Below are 25,237 nucleotides of genomic sequence, written 5' to 3' on the forward strand. Positions count from 1 at the left end.
GCCATCAATATGTCGTGTCAAGTCTGGCATATACAGGGTGCAGAGAAACAATTTGACCAAAAGCGTAGGGTGGAAAGACAGCATCAGACGAAGGAAACAGAGCTGACAGTTGAGTATTTACAGCGCTATGGCAGCGTGAAAACGGTGGTCAGTTTCAGCATTTGCTACAAGATACTCATGTTAATTGGTGGCTAATTTTTCATTTACTTTGACCTTTTTAAGATGTGAAACAGGACGGTGTGATTGTTTTCATTTCTAAATAAGTGCGATGTGGTACTTCAGCTAAGTACGAAACATGGGTTTGTGATGCTTTAAGTCAATCTTTTTCTCATTGTGAAGAAAAAATGGTTCAAATGGCTCTGAGCACTATGGGACTAACATCTGAGGTCATCAGTCCCGTAGGACATCACACACATCCATGCCCGGGACAGGATTCTAACCTGCGACCGTAGCGGTCGCGCGGTTGCAGACTGAAGCGCCTAGAACCGCTCGGCCACAACGGCCGGCTCATTGTGAAGACTGGTTGATCCAAAGACTGTGTTTACATATACATTTTCTGTGAATTACCTTTTATTTTGAGTAAAAACGTCAACATGTCAGGTTTCGATTACATTCCTCTATCGCTTGTAATGGGCAGTTACGACCCTTAGTTGCTATATTCTAATTCCTATGTTTCGCACTGTCTATCCACCCTACGCTTCTTGGTCAAATTCTTTTTCCGCACTCTGTGTATCCTCGGTGGATGGCAAACCTCGTTCAAGCAACACTGCTTAAATTATTCAGTTTTTACGTACGTTACAGATATATCACTGAATGACTCCCAACCCGGTCGTCCACTTATATTCCGCCACGTCACTGGAAAGCCAGCACGCGATGCACAAAATGACGAAAACAGCATCATATTTTCATAATGACACGTTACTGATAGTGAGCACACTTAGACATTAATCACAGATTCAGATGGTAGTAATGTAGAAGGCGAGTTGATTTTTCCGCTAATTCTACGCCTCCTGCAGCCCACAGAGCTTTACCGCTGTCTCAGCGATTTATTGTCGCTGCCAGCGCCGCGGAAAGTTGACGGTTGTTAACACTCGCGCGAGTAACGGCGGTTGCATGAAATAAATGAAAATGGTAAAAAAATGTACATGCAAGAGTTCGTCACCGAAATAAGAGTGAATCCGGGCTTGGCGCTCGACCTAATATTTAAAATTAACCCACAGCAGAACCTCGCGTAGCCCTCCAGTTGTGATGTGTGCATCCACTCCCACATGTGAATCACACTCCCGGTCGCTGGCCAGTTGTGCCATTTTAATGCATCCGGCCAGTGCTGTTTCGCTCTCCGGACATTCATGGATGGTCCTCTGACACAGATACCCCACCTGATGTTACGCTAAACACCTGAGAAGGAGGAGATTGTGGGAAGAATCTTTCAGAAAACGTATACAGAAATAGTAAAAAAAAAAAGTGACTCCTCAGTAAGCACGAGACGCCGTCGCGCACGCACCTGCACGCCGCTCCGCTCCGTCTCTACCGCCATGGCCCGCACAAAGCAAACGGCCCACCAGTCCACAGGCGGGAAGGCACCGCGCAAACAGCCCCCGAGGCGTCAAGAAGCCCCACCGTTATACAGGCCGGGCACCGTCGCCCTGCGACAAATCAGGAGCTACCGGAAGAGCACAGAGCTGCTCATCCGCAAACTGCCCTTTGTAATGGTACTTGAATTACGTAACCATTACGGCACCTCGACTTAACCTCTCGATACCAGCAATACTCTACTGTGTTTCTGTAAAGTAGCTAACATATTTCTGAGACAACATTCAGATTTGATTTCATTAATGTAGAGGTACTTTGATACATCGATATGTTTTGTAATATTGTTGCTTTAATTTGCTATGAAAGCGGTGCTGATAGACAATAAAAGCGGGTTAAAAGCTGTGAGCTGTCTGGGGAAGTTAACCTTGCATTACTGCGCAACTGTTTCACCAGGTATCCAGTCTAGCTTGCCAAATTCCCAAGCAGACTAACATTAATTATAATCTTTTAATAGTCACACGACAACCGGTGATATATATATATATATATATATATATATATATATATATATATATATATATATATATATATAAGAGAATTTAAATAAAAAGAAATAAATCAGTTTATATTTGGAAATTTATTTTAACATTGATCATTGAAATTTCAGCATATTAAACGTGAGTCATAACTAACCTGGTGCCCTATTTAGGACTGTGAAAATGTGAGTTTGTAATCTTACGGAACACATCAAATATGGAGCCAAGATTGGGAGACTGCATACAACACTGCATTCATAGAATAACACACGAAGAACGTTGCAACATATGCAAGAGGAAATTAACCACAACCAACCGATTCAATTTTCACCCAAAGAAGTTACGTTCGTAGTGCAATCCTGTCCGTCATGAAATTACCACACACTGGTATACTAAATTCATGCTAACTCTCTGTGAAATCTTCCCGAAAAGAATAGCTGAGGGCTATTTGATGCTTACACCACATGCTTCATGTGGTCAACTTGGTTTACACAAAGAGTGTAACTCCACAATAATTTTGATAATTAAAATAAATTACATCGTAACGCGATTTACTAAAGAAAAACCTCGAACTGGTTACTATCGTCTTACTATTAACCTGATGGGTCAAACAACTGTATAAGCACGCGGTACTGGTCTCACAAAGTACACCCGATGTGGGTTGAACATAAAGAAAAGTTGCTATATTGAAAAATATTGTCAAGACGAGACGTTATAATCTCACGCACATTCGCATATAAGATTGATGATCTTAGTTAGAGTTACTGATCAACACGTGGTTCCACTTTACTCACAAAGTAGTGACAAAGCAACTACCGGAAGATATTCTGAACTTCACACGCGAATTACACTGCGTTGCAATTTAAGATAACATTAGATATTTTAGAGCTAAACCTGAAATAAAGGTGATTAAATTTTCAGTTAGGCTGAACTTAAGAAATCCATTGTTCTACGGACTTAGCAGACATGCGCTTAGCCGGAGATCTTACCACTTCAGACGCTCGCCGCGAACAGACTGACGTGGTCCCTTCCTGAGGGTGGCTCACAAATACAAACGGAAGTGGCCAGAGGGGCAGCTTCCTATACCAACATGACAAGGGACGGACAGGACCATACTAAGGATAGAAACCTCTTTGCTTTTAGAAAGCGTAGCTACCTGTTCCGACGTTGGTCCTACTGTTCTCTAGCAGACAGGCTTGTCTGCTACCCTCAAGCATGCAACTAGAAATACATTCGCTCATTCATCCTCTCACACAGAAGGGAAGGGGGATGACAGTATCTTATCACATACAGTATATAAAAGAAAGCGGATGTAGGTTCCGTATGAGACTGTGTGACATGAATTACATATAAACTGTGTTTTAGTGTAGTAGTGTGACAGATCGTTCTTGTTTAGGCGTACAAGTAACATGTTTCACTGCTCAGTCTCCTCCCAGATAGTCAGAAACACCACAGTAAATTTAGAAGAGGAATTTATGCCGTAAATGACAACAGATTTAAGAAATTAACACGAAAGGAATCCAACAGAGACCTTTCAGTTTATATTGCAATGATATTATTCTTATGTGTATTCTTTCTTTTGTCACTATGATCCTTGACGTACTTGTAACTTGATTTTTGGGCGCGTAAGCGGTTATTATTAGAGAGTCGGACCTTGAGAAAGTCAAGTCTTGGACGTCATGTTGGAAAGACGCATATTGTAGCCAGTTTATAAAATGTGAACTTTAACAGTGAGGAAGGTGTTTTCGAGTATGTTTTCTATTGTGAAGTGATGTTTTGTGTGTTACGTGATATTGCAGCAAAAGTAATAAAAAAGAAGTGTAACTTAAATTCGGAGTGCTGATTATTTTCTTACATCACCATTGTGCTAACTTTGAAAGGTTTAATCTTCAAGAATTGTTTGTGAAGCGCACCTACAAAACTTTTGAATATACCAGAATCAAACCTAGGCCTCTTTGCATCCGAGCTTGGAATCATCACCACCTACATTTTCGACGATTGAGCCATGATTTTACAACGAGACCAGCGTGGGAAATACGAAAAGATGAGTGCCTAGTTTATTTATTATTACATGAAATGACTTTATTAACTGTGATCTAATGACACCTGCCACATAATAACTTTCTTGTTGCCCGAAAATTCAGTATTTAGCAGCGTGAGCAACACCACAATCATTATTAAATTTTGACCTTTGTTCTGGTAGGGTTGTTAGACCTTCCAGCGCCTAGTGTGCGAGATCGCCCAGGACTTCAACACCGACCTGCGCTTCCAGAGCTTACTTCTCAGTGCGTTAAAAAAAAAAAAAAAAAAAAACCACTTTTTTTATCCATGCCCGTTAACACTTGTATACTGTTTTCTTATCCTCACCTGGATCACACGTATTGTGGAGAATGTCCGAAGCCCCTCTCGAGGCAAAGCGAAGTCTTAATCATATACGAAGAATTAGCTGATACGTTCTCATCAGCCATCGACTATGAAGATGTAATAAAAATGTTGACAGCGCTGTCTGTTTCGTATTGATGAGGAATTTAAAAGCTGTTTGAGAAACTGTTTCATTTCCTGGCAAAGTGTCCAGCTGTTGTCCTGTTTAGACAGATTGCACTCGTGCCTGCTAACAGACAAAAAGTAAATGGCTCTGAGCACTATAGGACTCAACATCTATGGTCATCAGTCCCCTAGAACTTAGAACTACTTAAACCTAACTAACCTAAGGACATCACACAACACCCAGTCATCACGTGGCAGAGAAAATCCGTGACCCCGCCGGGAATCGAACCCGGGAACCTGGGCGTGGGAAGCGAGAACGCTACCGCTCGACGACGAGCTACGGACAGACAAAAAGTGAAGATCTATCGAGGCTTTTACACACTGCACATTACAGGAGGAGGACCGCATTGAATTTAACAATTAATTCACTGAAAAGGCGATAAAAAGAAATAAAACTTATGTCAGCGATATTATTCTGTCCTGCAGCTGGGCAGCAGCAATCGAGAGACCGAAGGTTATCAGAGCTTTAGTTTCTGGTGTCTGCGTCATACGCTGCTCGTTGTATGTGAAACTGGAGGCATACCACCCTCCATAGCTTCAACTATAGAGATACACATATAGACGGCGCTCGCCTATATCTCATCTATAGCAGGAATCAGGCACAGATTTCAGCGACTGATCTCCTGGCCAGTGGTGGATACATATGCTTGTCGCATACCCCCCCCCCCCCCCCCCCCGGTTACGGGAACGCCCGCATTTCCACCCGCAGCACCACCCCCGCCAGTCAGCCCGAACCCTATTCGTTCGTTTCTTTCGCTTATCGGCTTGACTGAATCGAGTTACGGAGTAGTTGTACTTTCCTATATATCACGCGCTTCCGCCTCATCGTATTTTACACGATTCTGTCTGGCACATAGGGATCGACTCAATGGCGTAGCTCTGTTGAACACTCACCCTGACATTGATTGTCCTATTGACGATGTAATCAACCAATTTGCCAGGAAGAATAGGCGCATAGAATTCATCATTTAAGGAAGAGAGCCACAATTGTCACTTTCTTATATCATAAGATGTCATTGTCTTGTATATGCGTATAATCAGTTTAAATGAAACTTTCTTAAACTTTGCACATGACTAGATTATTTGTTATTACGGTAAAAGTAAAGCAAGCTCAAAATATCTATACCGCTCCCTCCTTGAGGTTTTCCTGGATCCGCCACGGCTCCTTGCTGAATTAATGTTAGACATGTAGTAATTCTGTTGACTTAATTTCTCCAGAACTCGGAATGGTAATGGGTGGTTAACCTTCTTACGTTCGGACATGTGGAACGACAGCAACCATTTCAGACACTGTACTCACTGATCTTTATTTTCACAAACACCCGAATTTCAGTCATTCGACGAGCTCTTGTTCATGGTGGACTATGACTCATTTAGTTGAACGTTTCCACAGGAAGAGAATGCCAAATATCGGTTTGGCAGGAAGCATATAGTTTTCTGGCGCTTTCCTCAGCAATACGTACGATATGTTTTATTACGCTTTAACAAATAACATCCGTAATTTACGATTTATAGACAGAATAAGAAGACGCGAATTCTGCTTAATCCAGTACAGATACCGACACAATATCAAGGAATGAAGCTTGATATATCAGAAGACCTCATTTGTAGAGGAAACTCGTATAGTGAGTTAAAGATTAACTTTCGGCCGTCTCAGAATCTTCGCTATTCGTAGGGTTTTAGATCTGACGACCGACATATATCTCTATTGTATTGTATTTTGTATATATTCAATGTTAACCGGGGGCTTAGGAACGACGGAGAGCTCCGTCCCCGCCGCAGCCGCAGTGGTCCACAACCCCACGACGACTACCGCAGTCCACTTCACCCCTCCGCCGCCCCACACCGAACCATTCTTTCAGGGTTATAGTGCGGTTCGGGCCCCGATGGACCCCACAGGGAACATCTCACACCAGACGAGTCTAACCCCTATGTTTGCGTGGTATAATGGTGGTGTACTCGTACCTGGAGAAAGTGGTTGCGCAGCCATCGCCGACATAGTGTAGCTGAGGCGGAATAAGGGGAACCTGCCGGCATTCACCGAGGAAGATGGAAAACCGCCTAAAAACCATCCACAGGCTGGCCGGCTCACCGGACCTCGACACAAGTTCGCCGGGCGCATTCGTGCCGGGGACCAGGCGCTCCTTCCCAGTCAGGAAAGCCGTACGTTAGACCACGCGGCTTACCGCGCGGGCTGACTTACACCCCTACTTTCAAACCAAACCATGCAACGCTTTTGAAACAGGATTGCTGCGTAGCTTGTGCAGTCATTCGGCTTAAAATTCTTACTTGTGAAAGAGAGTGTCCAAGCATATTTGAGTGTTTCGTTACTGCGTAAACTGTAACGGCTTTTGCTTCACGTGTGCTTGTGATGGTCGGCGAGCACTCGCATCTTAAGCAGTGCCGACGACTCTCCGCCGCCAAGCCGGCCCTGTGAACGCATATGCAGAGCTAGACACCTGCCTGAGAAAATTTACGTATATTCCACACACATCGCGGCAGGCCTCGTTCCGTGATACACGATCGTGACGTCATAACATGGACATTCGCGTCGCGTTCATTACGGCCGACTCTGCAACGCCACATATGCAGCCCCTACAATCGACAGAGCTTGGCCTTAGGCTCTTCTCACTAAAATGATACGTTCAGTCTTTCAAAAGCTTCGTCCTGTTTTCAAGTTTAAGAATTTAAAGGGCGTACTTCTTGTTGTGATACTGCTTTTATACACTTTTGAAATGTATAAATGGCGTGCATCTATTTCATCGTTTGTAACACAATGGGTGACAAGCGTCAAACGTAGAAATTTCCATCGCTTTATTTTAAAGCTTCGACAATCGAATCGCGCAACCTCTGTAACCAAAGTGTTTTCGATGAAGTTACTTCTCCCTCCGCGAAGTAGTCCTGCGGCATCTTAACACTTTCATCCTTGATGACGTCAAACGAGAAATTTGTCATTAGTAGCTGCTCGTACGAAATATGGTGTCCGCATTCCGTGTTTAAATAGCCCACTACTAGGAAGTGTAGCCATCGTATATGTACCAATCTTTGAAAACCATGGCCGAATCGGGGCAAACGTAATTTCTATGTTAGAAATATCGTGTGCTATTGAAACCTTTAATTTCTGTTTAATTCACTGACTTGATGTTGTTCTCTCGTAGCGAGAACAGTTCTGCGAATGGCGCATACTACTACGACAGTCTCATGTAGTTCGGACCGGTGCTTCGATGTAAACATCGTAACTGCACAGTTACTATTAAAGTTCTGGAGCTTATCCACATATGGTTCTGGAGGCAATACTGAGCAGGTTTCAGTTTAGTTAAGATTGGTGATCTATGAAGCAACGTTATCCTCTGGCCATAAGAAACTGGTAGCATCTATTTGTTTGGACAGATTATGTTTAACAGTTCCTCCATGTCCTGTACGTCCCATCATTATCTTATTCTTTTTGCCGTAGGTCTATACTGAAATTGAGACTAGACAGAAAAAAAAACGCTTTTATCAGTATATCGACCGACGTCATTCATATCTGCGTATGCTGTTCACCTATAGGTGTGTGCTCTGCTATATTTGGGAACTAGGGACGTATCTGTAGTTAGTAAAGCCAGCAAACTCTTGCCAACGGCTGAATCGCCGTTTCAAAACGAGAAACGCTATCAAATCAGCACGCCCTTGCTAACGTGCGATTTGACAAACCCGTTTAAATGTTCTGTTTTTAAGTTTCAATACTTTGGGAATATACGGAAAGCGCATTACTTTTCCTCGCTTCATCCACTGAAAACAGTCTTCCGATTTGTCAATCGAAAAGAAGAAAGCCTTCACCAAATGATCATCGAAATCACATTTCTTTCCAGTTCACTGATGTGTAATTCGTCAGTATCAGATAAACGAAAAATTAAAATGACTCATTTTTATAATCACCGACAAAAAACCTGAGGGCCGAGAATTCCGTTATAACTGGGAACGCCGTTGCTCGCGACGGTATTCTTGCGTCAGACGCTGTCCGTGTTGCCGCCGAGTTAAACTTGAGTAACAGATCGAGATTACGACGAAAAAATCGACCGCCTATTTTTCGAGACCTTGTTACTGCCGTCGTGCTGCCAGAGCAGGCGTCGATGTCTGCGACACCCTTTCCACACATGGAGACGTAATAAATTCGGCGAATTTCTCTGTACTCTCTCGACGATAAGACAATAGGCGCTGCACAGGCTAAAACTGTTGTTGAGAAATCTGTTCCGTGCTGCTTGTCGGATGACAGAAAATGTAAAGGCGTTTTATTACGTACGCCTCGGTTCTCCGTTGATAACAGCAATGTAGACGGTTTTGTCTGAAACACTAGTACGAAAAGTAATTACATAAGTCAAGTAGTAAATGACGCAAAACGTTAGAATGATGTCGCGCTTCCGAGAATTAACTGTTCCCTACGCTTTAGCTGCGTTACAGTATTCTGCCGATCGCTGAATCCCTCACACCATTACAGACAATTGTGACGTTACAACATGGATACATATCGATTAACACCGAGTATTCTCCGTCATATCTATTACGTCTGTGTCAACGTACAAACCCTGCAAAACACTGCGAAGTGCTTGGCAGAGGTTACTTTCCACGGTAACACCTGTCAGAAATTTTCACTCTGCGGGCAGAGTGTTTGCTCAGACAGACGCAGTGCTACGCTCACCCTGGTTCTGCACCGGCGGCCCTTGCGGCAGCGGCGCGTAGTGGCCGAATAGTGTCTCCGAGGTCGTCACATGACAATCGTCTGTGAAATTTTGTAAGCAGGCTTTCGCGGGAGAGTTTGCGTCTGCCTCCAAGAGTCTGCAAGTTCAGATTCCTCGCGTTCCTGACACGATCTCGCACGAGTAAAAGAACCCGCCCTTGTGACCTTTCAGAGTCCCCTGTTTCTCCTGTCTGGCACGGGTCCCACACGCTTTTGCCGTATTCCAAGACGGGACGCGGGAGAGACTTGCAAGCAGCCCCCTCTCTGGACTGACCGCACCTCCCCAGTGTCCTGCCCACGACCCCAGGTCTGGCTCGTGTCTCGGCTGCTACTGGGCCTCTGTGGTCGTTCCGTTCCGTGTACCCACAAACTGCTGCACACAGCTGTTTGTATGAATTGACCCACCATCACTGATACTGTATTTAAACGATATATGGTAAGCGCATTTAAAGCTAGTTACCACTCTATAAACCTCTTCAAAATTCTTTTCACATACTTATTGAGTATTTCTGCAGCTTTTTGGCGATAAGTATATCAGGAACAACAGATATCGGAAGTCCTCTCTCTATAACCGACTTAGCCGGCCGATGTGGACGAGAGGTTCTAGGTGCTTCAAATGGTTCAAATGGCTCTGACCACTATGGGACTCAACTGCTGAGGTCATAAGTCCCCTAGAACTAAGAACTAATTAAACCTAACTAACCTAAGGACAACACACACATCCATGCCGAGGCATGATTCGAACCTGCGACCGTAGCGGTCGCGCGGTTCCAGACTGTAGCGCCAGAACCGCTCGGCCACCAGCGGCCGGCCTAGGTGCTTCAGTCTGGAACCGCGCGACCTCTACGGTCGCATGTTCGAATCCTGCCTCGCGCATGAATGTGTGTGCTGTCCTTAGGTTTGAGTAGTTCTAAGTTCTAGGGGACTGATGACCTCTGATGTTAAGTCCCATAGTGCTCAGAGCCATATGAACCATTTTGATACCCGACTTTGGTGACGCCACAACAACGAGAACCGCGAAGCAATTATCACGAGCGATACTGCAGCGTGACGATTCTCTAGTGAGCTCGCCCTTCGCTTTTTCTCGCCAAGGTGATACATTTAGTACTGTGAGAGACTCGCCCTTTTATGACGAAAGCAAGTTTCCTTCGATTTTCTTGTGTCTGCCTTTTGTTATAATGTAGTTTTGCTACACCTTGAAAACGTATAAATGATGGACATCTGTGAGATCGCTTCTTATGCTCCGGGTCAAAAGCGCCAAACATATACTTTTTTTACTGCTTTATTCTTCCTTCGACAAGCGGGCCACGTGACCTGTGCTCGCTCGATTGCTGTAGCATCTTCCGTCTCTAAATTCTGCTCTAATCTGCTCCATATTCACGTCGTATATTAACACAATCACCTACTTTTCTCGATGACTATCTGAAACGAATGAAAAGTTGTCAGTTTTATCTCCTCTCGTAAACTGTGCCATCCGTCGTGTTTAAATAGTGTACATCACGAAGTTTTTCCACAAATTACGCGATTGGTATCCGTACCCTTTGTGTCAAAATAATTTCCCAGTACGGGCCAAAGCATTTGCTTTTCAACGAAAAATTTTCCTTGCCTTACGAAAAGCATTCGATACAGTTTAGCACGGGCGCGTAATCAACAAAATAACGACAGTACGGAATATCAGACCAGCTGTGTGACTGAACTGGCTAGCAAACAGAACACAACATATATCTCTGAACGGGGACAAGTGTTCAGACGTACAAGTAACTTGCGGGTGTGCCCCAGGAGAGTGTTTTAGGGTAGTTTTTTTTGGCAATATACAGGGTGGTCCATTGATAGTGACTGGGCTAAATATCTCACGAAATAAGCATCAAACGAAAACACTACAAAGAACGAAACTTGTCTAGCGTGAAGGGGGAAACCAGATGGCGCTATGGTTGGCCCGTTAGATGGCGCTGCCATAGGTCAAACGGATATCAACTGCGTTTTTTAAATAGGAAACCCCATTTTTATTACATATTCGTGTAGTACGTAAATAAATATCAATGTTTTAGTTGGACCACTTTTTACTCTTTTTGATAGCTGGCGCTGTAATAATCACAAACATATGGCTCACAATTTTAGACGAACAGTTGGTAGGTTTTTTAAATTAAAATACAGAACGTAGGTAAGTTTGAAAATTTTATTTCGGTTGTTCCAATTTGATACATGTACCTTTGTGAACTTATCATTTCTGAGAACGCATGCTGTTACAGCGTGATTACCAATAAATACCACGTTAATGCAATAAATGCTCAAAATGATGTCCGTCAAGCTCTATGCATTTGGCAATACGTGTAGTGACATTCCTCTCAACAGCGAGTAGTTTGCCTTCCGTAATGTTCGCACATGCATTAACAAAGCGCTGACGCATGTCGTCAGGCGTTGCGGTGGATCACGATAGCAAATATCCTTCAACTTTCCCCACAGAAAGAAATCCAGGGACGTCAGATCCGGTGAACGTGCGGGCCATGCTATGGTGCTTCGACGACCAATCCACCTGTCATGAAATATGCTTTTCAATACCGCTTCAACCACAGGAGAGCTATGTGCTGGACATCCACCATGTTGGAAATACATCGCCATTCTGTCAAGCAGTGAAACATCTTGTAGTAACATCAGTAGAACATTACGTAGGAAATCAGCATACATTGCTCCATTTAGATTGCCATCGATAAAATGGGGGCTAATTATCCTTCCTCCCATAATGCCACCCCGTACATTAACCCGCCAAAGTCGCTGATGTTCCACTTGTCGCAGCCATCGTGGATTTTTCGTTGCCCAATAGTGCATATTATGCCGGTTTACGTTACTTCTGTTGGTGAATGATACTTCGTCGCTAAATAGAACGCGTGCAAAAAATCTGTCATCGTCCCGTAATTTCTCTTGTGCCCAGTGGAAGAACTGTAAACGACGTTCAAAGTCGTCGCCATGCAATTCCTCGTGCATAGAAGCATGGTACGGGTGCAATCGATGTTGATGTAGCATTCTCAACACCGACCATTTTGAGATACCCGATTGTCGCGCAATTTATCTGCTACTGATGTGCGGTTTAGCTGCGACAGCAGCTAAAACACCTGCTTGGCCATCATCATTTGTTGCAGGTCGTGGTTGACGTTTCACATGTGGCTGAACACTTCCTGTTTCCTCAAATAACGCAACTATCCGGCGAACGGTCCGAACACTTGGATGATGTCGTCCAGGATACCGAGCAGCATACATAGCACACGCCCATTCGGCATTTTGATCAGAATAGCCATCCATCAACACGATATCGACCTTTTCCGCAATTGGTAAACGGTCCATTTTAACACGGGTAATGTATCACGAAGCAAATACCGTCCGCACTGGCGGAATGTTACGTGATACCACGCACTTATACATTTGTGACTATTACAGCGCCATCTATCACAAAGCGAAAAAAGTGGTCCAACTAAAACACTCATATTTGTTTACATACTACACGAATATGTAATAAAAAATGGCTTCACAAAAGTTTGCAAGAATCCTGACAGAGCGAATGAAGTTATCAAAGCCGTTTGTGATCTCCACAATTACGTACGGAAACGTGAAGGTTCAAATGGCTCTGAGCACTATGGGACTTAACATCTGTGGTCATCAGTCCCCTAGAACTTAGAACTACTTAAAGCTAACTAACCTAAGGACATCACACACATCCATGCCCGAGTCAGGATTCGAACCTGCGACCGTAGCAGTCGCGCGGTTCCGGACTGCGCGCCTAGAACCGCTAGACCACCACGGCCGGCGAAACGTGAAGGTGTAGAATATGCATCAACACACTTGCAAGAAAATCATGAGCCCGCTAATGACGCGGCAGTATTTCAAGCACATGATAACGTTTCAATATGTGCTAATTCATCAGCAGCTGCATTAAGAAATTATTTAGCAAATTACTTTTTAAACCCACGTACCTATCCTCCTTCGCAATGGAACCACTGTACTTGAATCTTCATTTCATGTTGACTACAGTTAAATTCTTTGAATGAATGAAGTCTGTATTCTTCACTTAGCCTAATGTCGATTACTTTTATTTTGAAAACCTGGACGTGATTACATTTATGCACACGGAAATGTGGTGATAATGGCTTGTGCTGTTTAAATCATTTATATATGAACACCATTGTACTTCACACACATCACAGCTTTATGCCATCTCTGTCTCTTGCCGCCGTTTTCAGGTTTATTTGCGCACAACAATGAAATTTTACAGAATGGCATTGTCATACTAAAAATACTTGAGTTATGATTTATGTATATATTTTGTACACTTGTTCCCACCGGTTTACTGGTAATTTTATTTTAAACAATTGATATACAGTACGTTACATACTTGACATTTGAACTTCTTTTCCGATTTCACTTCACGCCTAGTCTGTCGAATTTCTCCTGCGGTAGCCTGGAAGCATGTAATTACATAAAATGAAATCTTTTCCTACTTCTCGCACAATAATAATGTTTAAAACTTCCTCGCTGATTTCCAAAATCACGTAAAACAAAGCTGATATCGCGGATACGACGCAACTCGGATCGCTTGCAACGCGGGCGCCGAGTTGCATGCAACTGGTTGACAACGCGTTCCGAGAGACGTGCCGGTGAGTCCAGTTGCGCCGTCTGCGGAGCCCCAATTAACAATACAGGAAATGGTTCGGCTGCCAGCTGGCATCGGCAACGGGTTGCTTTTGAGTCGCTGCGTATGCGGAGGGTCTCAAGAGTAAGAGTGGGTGGGGATCTCTCCTGAACAGCACGTTGCAAGGCATCCCAGAATGTTCAATAATATTAATCCCAGGGGAGTTCAGTGGCCAGCGGAAGTGTTTAAACTCATAAGAATGTTCCTGGAGCCACTCTGCAGCAATTCTGGACATGTGCGGTGTCGCATTGTCTTGCTGGGATTGCCCAAGTTCGTCGGAATGCAAAGTGGACACGAATGGATGGGTGTGATCAGACAGGATGCTAACGTATGTGTCACCTGTCATAGAGTCGTATCTAGACGGATCAGGAGTCCAATTGCACACGCCCTGCACCATTACAGAGCCTCCACCACCTTGAGCAGCCTCCTGCTACCATGCAGGGTAAATGGATTCATGAGGTTGTCTCCATACACGTACACCTCCATCTGCTCGATACAATATGAAACGAGACTCGTCCGACAAGGCAACATGTTTCCAGTCATCAACAGTCCAATGTCGGTCCTGACGGGCCCAGGCGAGGTGTAAAGCTTTGCGTGGTGGAATCATCAAGGGTATAGGAGTGGGCCTTCGGTTCTGAAAGCCCATATCGATGACGTTTCGTTGAATGGTTTGTATCCTGATACTTGTTGATGGCCCATCATTGAAATCTGCAGCAATTTGCGGAAGGGCTGCACTTCTGTCACGTTCAACCATTCTCTTCAGTCGTCATCGGTCCCGTTCTTGCAGGAACTTTTCCCGGCCGCAACGATGCCGCAGATTTGATATTTTATCGGATTCCTGATATTGTCAAATGGGCGTACGGGAAAATCGCCAAGTCATTGCTACTTCAGACATGCTGTGTCCCATCGGTCGTGCGCCGACGATAACACCACGATGAAACTCGCGTAAATCTTGACAGCCTGCCATTGTAGCAGCAGTAACGGATCTAACAACTGCGCCAGACACTTGTTGTCTTATGCAATATAGACGTTGCCAATCGTAGGGCCGTCTTCTGCATGTTTGCATATCTCTGTATCTGAATATGCGTGCCTGTTCCAGTTTCTTTGGCAATTCAGTGTGTAAAGGACGAAGTAAATAACGTCAGAAGTTCCGTCAGACTTTTCGCGGCTGATGCTGTTGCACACAGAGGGGTCACGACAGTAGAAAACTGTAGCGGAATAGCCGGCCGCTGTGGCCGAGCTTTTCTAAGCGCTTCAGTCCGGATCCAAGCGGCTGCTGCCGTCGCAGTTTCGAATCCTGCCTCGGGCATGGATGTGTGTGATGTCCTTAGGTTAGTTAGGTTGAAGTAGTTCTACATCTAGGGGACTGATAACGTTAGATGTTAAGTCCCATAGTGCTTAGAACCATTTGTAGCGGAATAGAGGAGGACCAGCAGAGGTTCTACGCTTGATGCAGGGAGTCGCAGTGGACCCTCAACAGGAACAAATGTAACACATTGCGAGTACATACACAGGAAGATCGTCTACTGTATGATTACAAAATTACACAACAATTACTGGGATAATGATGTTCGGTAATATCAGGTCTAACTTCTCGAACTTTCTCGCTGTGCTCATTTGCACCAGAGAAACTTTAGTTTTTCCTCTACGTTAATCACAGTCGAGTTATATCGCTTCGATGTTGTACCGTACCTTTTGGGGCACCCTGTAGACTATAATACCTGACTGTACTAGGAACAGCCGCGAATGGTGTGTGTATCTCATCTTATAAAAGCCACGCCGCATCCAGGGCGAAGACATCTGCTACGGTAGAACTACTGTATGATTTCTCATTAATACAATAAATTTTTGTATCTGGTACTCCCATCATTTCTATGAATGACGCATTCTAAGGAACGACTCTTCTGTTTCGTCCAAACACGTGCTTCGATATAGGCATCGAAACTTCTAACTACGATTACACTTGTCATGCTTATCCTCATACGGTTCTGGAGACTCAGTGGAGAAACTTGAAGTTTACTTTAAGTTTAATCAGTATTGGTGTCTAATGAAATTACGTTAGGTTCTGATCATAATAAAATTCCATTCATCTGGAAGCGGAGTCTCTCGCGACGCTATCCTTGTGTAACAGACGCTGTCTGTATTACTGCAGAGTTAGGATGAAACAGCAAATCAGGATTATGATGAAAATCTCCGTCGCGTCTTTTTCGGGACAATCTCAGTGCCGCCGTGTTGCCAGATAGGCTGTCGATGTCTGCAACGCTGTTCCCCCAAGCCAATACGTAACTGTGTGGGGGAATTCCTCTGTAGTCTCTCAACCCCTAATACCAATCACATCTTTTAATTAACCTTTGTGTGACAGAGTATGCAGTTCGTTATAACTCGTCAAAGACGCGTCCATTTCCCGAGCCTCTATGAGCAGATCGCACTACAGACTGCATACAGAAATAAAAGCAGAGGGCGCCTCCTTTGATGTGTAAGAAGTCTAGTGGTAGCAGCATGCTTATAAATATATTGATTCATCCATGTCTTTGTTAATAACCGATATATGCTATTCATGAAGAAACTGGTCAATAATTTACTATGTTTTAGAAAGCACAGGGACATTAGGCTCCTGGCCTACCTTTCGCTTCTTTTCTTTTCTTATATATGTTTATTTAATTGCTTATGTATTTAATTATGTGTGTTGAAGCGTGTTTTAGGTCCAGCCGTAGGAATAGTTGTTTAATTTCAAGTATTTAAATATGAATCCAGTATTTCGAATATGTTTCATCGTGTTTTTGAGAGTACGTTGGATTGAAGACATGGGGCGATCGCTCTAGCGAATCACAGACCTAGAGAATGGAGAGGCTGTTTGGAAGTGGGGAGGAGCATCGTTTCCGGAGAGGGCGGCACAGGGCACGGGCGGTACGACTGGACACGGGAGTGACTGTTGGAGGCGACGGCGCGACGGACGAAGAGTCGCGGAAAGACTTGGACAGCGTGCAGCGGTTTGCGCGCGATCGCGAGAGAGAGAAATACTTCGGAGTGCCGACTTGTGTACTTACGAGATTTTCGTGGCTTCCACTGTGAAGACGTAGTGTGCGTTTGGAAGTGAATATCTCTTGTCGTTCCTAACTAATTACGTGCAGTAGGAATCTATTGTTTCTCTGTTATTCAACTTGTCTTTTATTTAATTGCTGGACCATTGATACCAGTAAGTGTTTGCAGAAATATACTGCATTCTCAAAAGTACTTCTATTATCTACACGTAATTTAAAGTCGTTAAGGCGGTACCTGCAGATTTTATTTAATTGCAATCTTGCATTAATAAATTTCTATATTAATTCGCAATTCCCGAGTGATAAAAACCTTCGACCATTCGATTCATCAGAGTATTCATATAGTATACTGTAGGCTCAGCAGTATTTGGCTTGTAATGTGGCAACTACGTATCCCAGCCCCTAGACAACGAAAGCAGCCAAAACTTTTAATATTGCAACTCTGAGTCGGAGGGTGCGTAGTTATTTTTTGAAAGCCCGCAGGAAGTACAGGGAATCGAAGCCGGGTCTTCCGGATGTGAGCCGCGCCGTGCGCTAATCTGTGGAGGCTCAAAGAACCCTACACTACGTACTTCCAAATATTCTAAGATGAACGCTTCTTCCACAGATTTCGAGGCTGTTTTCACAGTCCCGCTTACACAACAATACAAATCGTCTAAATTATAAAGTACGGTATATAGGGAGTGGATTAAAAATCTCGAATACTAAACACAGAACACATTACCGTGCTTAATACGACGCAGGATACCAGTTGGCATTAAAAACAGCTTTTAGTCATCTCAGACTGGAAATACAGGTCCTGTGTGCTTTTCGAGAGAGTGCTACACGGTTCGTCCTACAAAATAGTGGCAAGTCCAGGTGACGGAGGTCGATAGCGATAACCCACCTCTCTCTCTCCAAAGGTAGGACACAGAGGCTGAGCAGTACTGAGATGTGGTCACTACGGTGGCCAGAGGCGACGTGACGGGTCACCCCCGTGCTCACGAAACGAGTCCCGGACGATGTGAGCCGAGCCATCTGGGAACACAGCACCAGCCCTGGGGAGGGGGCGAACACTGCGCCACGGGATGGGCGTGGTCGGCCAGAAGAGTCGCACAGACCTTCACAGTAACGCGACCTCGCAGAGCAGCCGTGGAGCCCGTGGAGTACCACGTCCCGGCTGCCCATGTCATCACTGTACCACAGCCGTGTCGAAAATTGGAGAAACAGATATTATTAGTTTCTTTAAAGTCATACATTTTGGCTTCAAAATGTTGATAAAAATGTTAAATAAGCTCTGTTATTTGGTTCTACGTCAATGACGTTCTACACACACTGAAATAGATATATCGCTACTTTCACTAAAGACTCACCACTCTCTCTTTTCATACATGTGACAGCATGGCGACAAATATGTCACAATGTTTCCTTTTCAGGTGTCTGTCTCACTCACAGTAGTAATACATGAGTGCCGACACAAATATTCTCGCAAAAGATGACTTTCTCAAACATAGATAACTTCCATAAACAGTGACCCCATTCACTCAAAAATTATCTACAAAATGAATTACACAAATAATGATTTTGACCTCGCTTTAGTATCTTCTCGTATGGTGCTCAATGCAATACATATTAATTGCATCGGTGGGTTTGCTTCTAAAGTACGAAAGTGACTCATACGGCTTAATGGCATATCTCGTGCGATGTGCCATGTGGAAGAAGACAGAGCAAGTTGAATATCGCATTTATTTAAAAAAAAAAAAGAAAACACTCAGACTAGGGACGTATTTCCCAGCAGCGATGAATGAAAACTCTCTATCTGTCCTCTGACCTTCAAATACACTACCGGGAAAAAATCGCAATATCGAAAGTTATGTAACGTGGAGTAATGAAATTTCAGGAATACATTTATCTAACATACATTATTTTAGTGATTAAAATTGCATGGCCACAGGTTAATGTAATCGTGACATAACCCATTGCAAAGATGAAATTCTGCTACATTAATAACCGGTATAACCACCAGAATGTTGAAGGGAAACACGCAGACGTGTACGCAGTACGCTGTACAGCTGCCGGATGTCGGTTTGTGGGACGGAGTTCCCTGCCAGTTTACACTTGGTCGGTTAACACAGCGACAGTTAACGCTGTTTGTGGATGACTCTGGACTCGTCGTCCGATGACGACCCGTATGTGCTCCATTGGAGACAGATCTGGTGATCGACCAGGCCGATGCATTATGACTCTCTACAGAGCACGTTCGGTTACAACAGCGGTATGTGGGCGAAGGTCATCCTGTTGGAAAGCACCCACCAGAAAGGTGTTCATGAACGGCACCACAACAGGTCGGAGCACCAGAATGACGTGCAAATTCCAAATCGTGGTGCGTGGGATAACCACGAGAGCGCTCCTGCTGTCATACGAAGTCGCTCCCCAGACCGTAACTCCACGCGTTGGTCCTCCGTGTGTGTGGCACGCAGGCAGTCACCTGGCGGCCTTCTAATGAGCGCGCGGCCATTACTGGCAGCGAGGCAGGACCAGCTTTCATCAGAAAACGCAACAGGCCTCCAGCCTGCCCTCGGACGAGCTGTTACTTGACACATCAGAAGTTGCAAATGGCGGTGGTTTCGGGTCAGTGCAATGCACGGTAAAGGGCGTCTGGCTCGGAGCGGCCCTTGAATTAGGCGCTTTGTAACAGTTCGTTGTGTCACTGCGGTGCCAACTGCTGCAGATGCAGTACGACGCGCCACATTCATACATCGAACACGAAGAGCTTCCCTCTCCGTAGTGCCACAAATCTGTCCAGAGGCCGGTCTTTATTGTTTGTACTCATTCCATGCCAGCCACTAGACGGCTGCGAGGGCGAGTGTTCTCGGCTGCTGTGGAGCACAGAGCCAAACACGTCACTTCACGGTTCTGTCGTCCTCCCCGTCCCCCGTTGTAACCCCCCTGCCACTCCCCTTTCCCCTCCATTACCTCCGTTAGCAAAATACCCATTTTCTGAAGTCAATGTCAGAGTGAATTTGCCATCTTCCGTTCAACTTTGGCAACACACCAACACACGTTATTTTATCAATATACATATAAATATAACTGGTGTGTTATGTTGTGTTATGTTCCGTCTCATTCTCGTCGTGTGGGAATAAATCTGTGTGTGTGTGAAATCTTATGGGACTTAACTGCTAAGGTCATCAGTCCCTAAGCTTACACACTACTGAACCTAAATTATCCTGAGAACAAACACACACGCCCATACCCTAGGGAGGACTCGAACCTCCGCCGGGACCAGCCGCACAGTCCATGACTGCAGCGACTGAGACTGCTCGGCTAATCCCGCGCGGCGGAAATAAATCTGTCGCGATATTCTGAGCTGTTCGTTATTCAGGGAGACAAGATTCCTTTATCAACTTTTTTTAAATTTTTTCTTCCTACCTTTAAGACAATAGGTGCAGTTTTGGAATAAAATATGTTATGTCATCTTTCGTTCCACTACACAGTGCCAAATATCTTCTCATTTGCGTTTCATTTCCGTCGTGTATAAATTTTACACTAGAGTAACTGAAAAACGGTTGTGTACAGTACAGGTGTTCAGGTGCAGAAGTTCATCTGAAGTACCCACATACCTGCCCACCAAAGAGGGTGCCCTGTAAGGTCAATAACGGTAAGGTATTTTGCATAAGCAGGCAAACAGAACACTTATTGATTCACTTGAATCAGTAACGAATGTAAAAAAAGTGGCGCCCAGTAGAGGGCTATGTCAAGCATTCCCATCCGCTCATATGCCAGCGACGAGAGAGTTATTTTTATTTCGCTTACTTGATATGTGACAGCAGACCTCTCAGGAAAGAAGAGATATTGGTAGTAGTAACTTAAGTAACGTGTGAACTGTGTTTGCTCAAACCTTTTAGGCTCACCCCACATCTTATACCCTTGAGAATGGAGTTTAATACTATGGCGAGCATGACAGGTTCTCACAAATGTATGCCATTCGTCACTGAATCTACTGATGGTACGTTACGTATTTTGCTAGTTCCAGTAAGTACATTTTCATAATGTAAAAAATCAAATTTATTAATCGAAAATAGAGTGTGAAACCTTAACAGAAACGAACATAAAATCTTGAACACTGAACAATAAAATTTTAATCACTAAAACAGTTCAGTACACGTGATGATGGAAGAGAAGTTGTAGGGTTTTCGGCCGGATCAACACTTTGAGCCGAAGACAAACTCGAGTTCAGAAATATATGCTGCTCAGTTGATGTAGCAGGCGAGACACTTTGTTCAGAAATGTTCATGTCCACTGATACACTAATTTCATCCCAAGGACTTAAGGAAGTCAATGTACTAGGCAATGACAACGAACGTTCACCTGCTCTTGGGCTCTCTGCAAGGTAAGTGGTTTCATATGTGGAACTGCAGGGTGAACTGTATCACCTGGGAGAACAAGTGCTTGATGAGCGAGACGTTTGGTCATTAATTAAAGACTTTGAGTTCTTCAGTACTTCCTGAGCCATAAAAAGCTCCTGAGCTATTTGGATAGTATTGTACAGTTTTGATGCTTTGGCCATTTTGAAGGCCCGTCCAATTATCGCCTTCTGAGCTCTTGCTCTCTTGACCGATTCAATTAGCCATTCAGCTACTGGCTTCTTCTTCGCTGTAGGCAAAGCAACTACACGCTGTGTAAATTGGGGTGTCGCCAGACTGTGGTTCATTACTAAGTATGAGGTAAGCAGCGGTGGGCCACATGAGGCAGCTCTTGCATGCTCAAGTGATTCAATTAGCCATTTAGCTACTGTGATCTTCTTCACTACAGGTGAAGAGACTACCTGCTGCTTACAATGGGGTGTCGCCAGATTGTGGTTTATCACTGAGTACAAGGTAGGCTGCACTGGCCCACGTGATACAGCTCTTGCTCGCCCAAGCGATTCAATTAACCATTCAGGTACTGTGATCTTCTTCAGTACAGGCGAAGAGACCACCTGCTGCGCAAGTGGGATGTTACCAGATCGTGGTTCATTAGTGAGCACAAGGTAAACAGCTTCAGCCCACGCGAGACACGCGGTTTCACTGTGTCATACGAGTCGGGTACTGCCAGCATACTGTGCGAGGTAGGCAGTGGCTCCATCTCGAGTAAGATGTTCAGTTGCAACGTCAAGAGCGAAGCAGGTCATAGCGTTTCACCACACGAGGCGTGGGTGTCTCAAGTGAGGCAATCAGGGGTGAAGTCCCAAGTGAGGTGGGCAATGACGCTGTCCCACAAGAGACAGGCAGTGGAAGCATCCTGTGAGAAGTGGACTGTAGCACTTTCTGGCATGAGGCAGGTGATAGTGGTGACCCAAATGAGACAAGTGGTTGCAGTGGCACAAATGTGGTAGGTGGTGTGAGTTGCCCAAATGAGTTTGGTGGTGGCACTGCCCTAAATGATGTGGACACTGGAAGTGGACCAAAAGAGGCAGTCATTCCCAGTGGTCCAAACGAATAAGGTGGTAGCTATTGCACACACGCAGTGGGCAGTAGTGGTGGCCCAAATGAGTGGGGCAACAGTGGTGGTGCAGATGAGGTGGGCGGAGGTTGCACAAATGAGGCTGGCGGTGGTGGCTGACCAAATGAGATGGGTAGTGGTGGCAGAACAAATGAGGTGGGTGGTGGTGGCAGAACAAATGAGGTGGGTGCTGGTGCTGGACCAAAGGAGGTGGGCTGGGTGAGCCACAGACGTTTGATGGAGGTGGCATAAAGGAGTTAGAAAGGCCCCTAAACATAGGGAAACACTGGAATCCAACTAGAGCATAGGCGTGGGTCCCCACCCAGCAGGCAGAAGTAGGTAGCCCAAGCTTGGCAGCAGTGGGCCACACTCCAAGACTGACAGTGGGCCAGATAAATAGTGCTGTGGAACGACCCAAGTAGTCGCAGGTGGCTGAGTGCACACGACGGTCGTCGGCGGAACTAGACTGATGGGTGGTGGCGAGCACCACATGACGGGAGGTGGGCTGACAGGTTGTAAACCGTAGAGATATGGTGGTGCAACAGATGTTGGCGCGATGGCAATAAATGGACTACTCACAAGGTGAGGGTAGCAGTTTACCTGTGGTGCACATGTTGCCGGCACCACAGTGAAGACTGGCTGGAGGAAAGCTGGTTGCTGGCCTGGGTGGACAGACGACCCATCAGCTTGATGCACTCTAGTGCTGCAGTCTGGGATATGTCGCCACTGTCGATCTGCAGGATGTACGAACTGGATGCTTTGATGATGTTTCTTCGATGTATCTTCTTCCTCGTTTTCTGTTAACAAAAATACTGATGTTTTATATACCTTCTGTAATTCTAGATTTTGTTTCAACAAGTAAGTTTTTGATTAATTGAAAGTCATGTTTGTATAAGCAGTTTTGTGTGTGGGACCACTATAGGACATTCTGCATTGTTAGTGTTGCTTTGAGCACACCAGCACTATTTTCCTCCTGCTCGTCAACTTGTTGATCACTTATGCAATTTTCCTAACTGAACATAATAAATGTCTAGTCACTCTTGAAAGCTATTTGAATGTAATGTAAAACTACTTTTCTTAATTTTGTGTCACATTTCAAAATGTGTGTACCTTTCTGTGCCTCATAGCAGTTAGATGAGGTAGTCGGTTCTCAAAGACACAGTCGGGGGGTGGGGAGGCAAGAGGTCGACACTTGCCCGTTCCTGGAATCTGGATACAGATTTTTATTCATTACACAGTTCTCTCGGATTTCTACCACTCACTGTCTGAACCACCCGTAAACTGCAGACTCAATACTGCCGGTGACGGCAAGAAATACTGCAACCTCATTAGTCCCTACATAGCTTGGGTTTTGTTAGTTGCCTTTCGATTCGTGGAAAATTATATCGACTGCTTTGCTGCACAGCAGTTTAGGAGTAGGTCTGCAGTCAGCCGTCACACACAACTGTATCTATTTCAATTTTTTTCTGTCGCTCTCTCATTGAGCCTTTTGTCACATCTCTCGAAAAAAAACTATTTCTTGCGTCAGAAGAGCAAAGACGAGTGTGTGAGATGACGAGGTTAAAAATTGCGCCCTCCAGTTCTGGGACCTCCCCAGGGTCTGTGGGTGCGACGCAGCTACGCTTCACCTAACAAACCCAACAAACTGTCGCTCTCCGAACACTTTGCTCAACTCGTGTAATGGCATTCGACACTAAAATTCAGAAATCGTGAAAGCAATGCGTTGTCGGTTACAGCTGTGAAGTTGTTTAAGCAAACAAAGTGTTACAGATGGCATCACTGTTAAACAAGCTTTTTTTAATAGTTTATTGCCTCGTTTCTCCACTTCAAAGGTTATTAATGTGGCAGTTATATTGATGTGCAGCAGAATTTCCTCAGTCATTCTGATTTCTTTTTCTATTTCTGATTTCCTATTTTTAGCTTGAGTCTCACGCTGTAGAAGCACGAATAAATTGTTTTTGTGAATATTTTCGAACTTTGTTTCAAAACTCATTCGACAGACTGGATGTAATAACTTGTGGACAGAGTTTCAGTTGTTTGGATGAAGCAGGCGGCGAATATCTACGTTATACCAACATAAAAAGGTGTGCTTTGGATGTACGACTTACATATGCTCTGTACCTGGGTACCAAAACAATTAACCTTACTAAGTACGTATCTAACAGTCTTTTGAGATGGAGTAAGTTTTGTGTGTTTCTTGTCAAATTGAGTTCATGTGCCACGACACGTTTTCAGACTCCTCAGATTAGTTTTACCAAATCTGGCAGATTCTGAGCTCTGGCCCCACTTTGAAAAATTTCTGCTGACGCCCATGAATGTGTTCCAAAATAGATGAAATTGTACTCCATTCTCTTTAGTAAAATTAAAATGGATAAACCTTGTAGCCCCCCCCCCCCCCATGAACCATGGACCTTGCCGTTGGTGAGGAGGCTTGCGTGCCTCAGCGATACAGATAGCCATACCGTAGGTACAACCACAACGGAGGGGTATCTGTTGAGGGCCAGACAAACGTGTGGTTCCTGAAGAGCGACAGCAGCCTTTTCAGTAGTTGCAAGGGCAACGGTCTGGATGATTGACTGATCTGGCCTTGTAACAATAACCAAAACGGCCTTGCTGTGTTGGTACTGCGAACGGCTGAAAGCAAGGGGAAACTACGGCCGTAATTTTTCCCAAGGGCATGCAGCTTTACTGTATGATTAAATGATGATGGCATCCTCTT

This window comes from Schistocerca nitens, chromosome 11 (genome assembly GCF_023898315.1).
Source record: "Schistocerca nitens isolate TAMUIC-IGC-003100 chromosome 11, iqSchNite1.1, whole genome shotgun sequence".
Taxonomy (NCBI): domain Eukaryota; kingdom Metazoa; phylum Arthropoda; class Insecta; order Orthoptera; family Acrididae; genus Schistocerca; species Schistocerca nitens.